The following is a 5,221-nucleotide window of genomic DNA, read 5'->3' as shown; positions in this document are numbered from 1 at the left end:
AAGGGTAAGCTCGAAAATAACAAGTATTAGTTGTACACTTGTATAAATTGACATGATTCCAGGTCTAGTTAGTTATTAGCATTCGAGCATGGGTGACCTTGTTCAAACTTAGGTTGCAGGCTCGAAGGCACTGGTTTTCTCCGAAGAGTGTGGTCGGCAAAGTCGCTTGATGAGAAGGAGGTTGACTAGAGTGACGAGCTCGAAGTCTGGACCGGTCTCGAAAAGTAGCCTTACAATCGAGCTCGGAGACGCGTTTTGCACGCGGCAACTGTTAGGAAATCCCTATTCCTTAGGGATTTGTTGTTATCAGATAATTAAATCCCTATTATCATGAGATATTATATAATTAACGCATTTATTTGTATTTATTTCAAATTTGAATGATTGATGGTAACTTTCCGAAATAAGGGGAAGATACTCTGTCAACCAGATCTATAAATAGTTTGGGGAATTTCATTTGTACTCACGCACAAATTGTACTGATGATACTATGCCAAATTATTTTTTAAAAATGCTTTGAGAGAGTGTTAAGATAAATAATAGTGACTTGTGGACTAGACAACTTTTAACTACTGAACCATGTAAAAAGCTTGTGATTTCTTTTGTTTTTTCTGTAACATTGTTTAGTGCTCTTCATAATTCAGTTGACGAAAACGACGTCAACAAATACTATTTACTATAATTAAATTTATTACTTAATATATAATATGTATTTATTTTAAAATATCTAATTGATTAAACATAATGCATATCTACATGTAATACTATTTATTATAATTAAATTTATCTCTTAATATACATGTCATAATTTTATTATTAAAAAAATATTACAAATCATTAAATTATGCTCACCACAAATTCTATCTACTATAATTAGTTTTATAAAATAATCTATTTTATTTTTATTCTCTTTATTTAAAATTCAATTTTAAAAACAAAGTATACTAAGTAATTTTTCTATTATTATTTTTAAATAATAAACATTATTTCTACAAATGTTTAACCAATCACTTCATATATTGAAAACAATAAAAATTATTTACCATTAATATTTTTCAAAATATAAATTTAATTAGAAGAAATAATAACTTTGAAATTATTCTTTTTCATTAAATGATTCATATATGACACTATAATTTTTTCTTAATTAAATAATTGAAATTTTGACTATTTAAGTGAATCTTTTCTAATAAAAATTTATCATTTTGTTAGGTGAAGTTATTATTTCATTTTATGTCTGATATCAACATATAATTAACTATAATGTATATTTAAGTATTCATAATTGATCAATTATATTTAAAATATATATTAAATGATGAATATATAAGTAATACTATTTACTGTAATTAAAATTATTACTTATTGTATAATGTGTATTTTTAAAAAATATATGATTGATTAAACATAATGCATATATCTACAAGTAATACTATTTATTATAATTAAATTTATCACTTAATATACATGTCATAATTTTATTATTAGTTTTTTTTTTACAAATCATTAAATTATACTCACCACAAATTATATTTACTATAATTAAATTTATAAAGTAATCTATCTTATTTACTATTCTCTTTATTTAAAATACAATTTTGGAAACAAAAATATACTAATTAATTTTTCTATTTTTTTTTAACAAAAACATAAACATTGTTTCTACAAATATTTAACCAATCACTTCATATATTGAAAACAATAAAATTATTTACCATTATGTTTTTTTTCAAAATACAAATTTAATCAGAAGAATAAATAACTTTGAAATTAATCTTTTTGATCAAATGATTCATATATATGACACTTTATAATTTTTTCTTAATTAAATAATTAAAATTTGACTATTTAAGTGAATATTTTCTAATAAAAAATTATGATATGAAACATAATAATGATGTACATTTTAGAATTTAAGGTAATGCAAAAAAAATTGCATTTTGAATATGAAAATTATATGTAATATACATGTTAAATTTTTTTGATTAATTTATAATTTTTATACTTATAATATTAAAGAAAATAAACATGTTGACCTGTGAAATTGACCAACGGTCGTATGTACACGACACATTTTGAACGAAATAAATAGAATAAACGACAGAGTATGATTATTTTAAATAAACACACAAAAATTTTATAGTGGTTAAGCCCTGCTCTGATAAACAGTAATAACCTAGTCCACTTATTCTTTAGTATTGAATTACTTGACAATTACAAGTACGAATTGATGAGTTCACTCGTTAGAAAGATTTGTCTCCCAAAATTCCAGAAAAAGAGATCCCTTGAAATGAAGCCCTAGATCCTTTATTTATAGTACCCAGGGGCTGTTACATGACCAGTAATACTGGGATTGTGGTTTGGTACACGATTATCAGGTAGTGGAGATACGGGTCCACTTCCCCATGATTATGAGATCGTGGGTCTTCTCGTTGTTTTCTCTAGATCGTAGTGGATAATGCACGATAGAAACATCTGGGAAAAATGTTAAGTCTCTGTTGGTATATGAGACTTAGGTGCTAGGCCCGACGGCCAGAGCTTGGGTACTAGGCCTGTGACCTTCTGGGTGCTAGGCTTGTGACCTTCTAGGTGCTAGGCCAACTGATCTCAGTTTGAACAAGAGTGAGTATTTCTCAGTGAAGTGTACTTGGAGGTTTAGGCCAACCACCCCTAGGGTTCCTTGGGTATACTGGGGCCGACCATGTTGGATTAAAAATCCTATTATGGGCAACTATGTATTAATGTATGATGCTATTATAAAGTTTGATACAAAAATAAAGTGACAAATTATGTTATAAGTATCATAGGTATTAAAATGTCATGGAAATAATATGCAGATACCATAAGTTGTATTTATAATTTGATGAGGGGCCAAATTATAAATATCCAAAATTAATTTAATAATCAGATTATTATTTAAATAGGTAATGGTCCCCAAGAAACGTATTCTTTCGTATTCTCTTCTTCCCCATCACAGAGAAATACACAGAGAAAGAAAGTGAATTTCTTGGAAGATCAATTGCCTTGATTCAATCTCCATCATTCTTCTTGCAATCTCCATCAATGGCTTCAGGTTAGTGCTTCCGCTATTATGTTTATTTTTTAATTAATTTAGCAAAGGTTTTATAGAAACATGTTTTAGGGTTTATCATTTATTCACTTTCAGTAACACGATTAAGTTCTGGGAAATTGGGTTAAATACTACTGTTAAATATTGTATTACTGTAAGTGTAATTTTGTAATCCTAACAAGTGGTACCAGAGCCACCTTTACTAGATTATTGTGATGTTTTTGTTCAAAGAAGTTTGGAGATTTTCTGAAGAAAATTATTAAAGATTTGATTTTGTCGATCAAAATTTTGTTTACGTTTTTGTTTACGATTAAGTTTAAGTTTTTATTTTATATATTTAGTTATATATTTATATATATAAACTGAATCGTATAAACAGAAACAATTTTTTTTTTTTTTACATGAATATATATATATATGTTATAGAAAACGAAAATATATATATATAACAAAATTACTTTGTTGTACGTGGGATTATCTTAGGGGTTTTAGTTTTGGGGTTCAACGGTCATCCCATGAAGGTGAAATATGTAACTAAATCTTGATGATGCTGTAGAAATTCATTTTTCTATATATATATATATATATACGAAAACTGATTTCGTGAATTTTGTTATAGAAAACTGATTTCGTGAATTTTGTTTTATTATTATTATTATTATTATTTTATTATATATATATAATAAAATTAATAATACAGTAACAATTGAATTTATATTTGGTTTTGGTTTTGGATTTTATCAAAAATATCTATATTTTAAATTAATTAATTTAAACAAAATATCACCAAAGTGATCTTTTTGTGTAGATTAATTTAATTAAAATATCTAGATAGTTATGTGTATGTAATTCATGCATTTATTAATTGACCCAAATGTAAGTTAATATTTGGCAGGGTTTCATGCATATTTGTAGTGATAAATGTGTAACAATTATAAAGTTTTTTATGTAAGTATTATGTTTATCCAAAGATTAACATATTGTTTAACATGATTTATTGTTAATATTTGATTGCTACAACAAGAGTACCGCTTACAATTAATATTACTGTCTAAAGACTTGATATTAATGTTGTGTTTGATATCTTGAGATGGGATTAACCATTAACCATTATTTGAATTTGTTTGTTTTATATGGATTCTTATGTGGGCTTGTTTTGTTATTTTGTATATTATGTTCAGCTAGTTTATCTAATCCTGCCACAATAACTGCCAACATTAACTCTATTCCCATGCTTAATGGGACAAATTTCAAGGATTAGAAAGGGAAATTACTTGTAAATCTTGGTTGCATGGAATTAGATTATGCATTAAGGCAAGAACAACCTTCACCTCTCACTGCAGAAAGCACTCCTGACGAAAAATTGGATTTTGAGAGGTGGGACCGTTCTAATCGCATGAGTCTAATGATCATGCAACAATGTATTCCAGAAGCCTTTAGGGGCACTGAATCTGAAGAGATCACTAAGGCCAAGGATTTCCTCGATGCAATTGAAAAACGTTTCGCTAGAAATGATAAGGCTGAAATGACTTCACTTCTGGCTTCCTTGATGTCCATGAAGTATAAGGGTCGAGGAAATGTTAGGGAGTACATTATGGAAATGTACCAAATTGCTTCAAAACTTAAGGCACTTAAGATCGAGCTTTCTAAGGATTTGCTTGTTCTTATGGTTTTGGTATCTCTTCCTGCACATTTTAATCAGTTCAAAGTCAGTTATAACTGTCAAAGGGAGAAATGGACTCTAAACGAGCTCATTTCTCATTGTGTGCAAGAGGAAGAAAGGTTGAAGCAAGATAAAACTGAAAGTGCTCACTTGGCCAGTGCCTCTAAGGATAAGGGCAAGAAAAGAAAGCATGAAAATGAAGCTGCTAAGGGTCTAGTGCAAAAGAAACAACATAAGGAACCAACAGGTTGTTTCTTTTGTGGCAAGCCTGGACATGTGAAGAAGGAATGTACAAAATATCACGCATGGCGTGCAAAGAAAGGTATGTTTCTTACTTTGGTCTGTTCTGAGGTTAATTTATCTTTAGTACCTAGAAACACTTGGTGGATAGATTCTGGTGCTACTACTCACATAAGTGTTTCTATGCAGGGTTGCCTGAGCTACCAAAAGCCAAGTGATGGTGAAAGACACATCTTTGTGGGCGATGG

The sequence above is a fragment of the Humulus lupulus genome, chromosome 8, assembly GCF_963169125.1.
Source record: "Humulus lupulus chromosome 8, drHumLupu1.1, whole genome shotgun sequence".
NCBI classification, from domain to species: domain Eukaryota; kingdom Viridiplantae; phylum Streptophyta; class Magnoliopsida; order Rosales; family Cannabaceae; genus Humulus; species Humulus lupulus.
Note: the sequence above shows the minus strand (reverse complement) of the source record.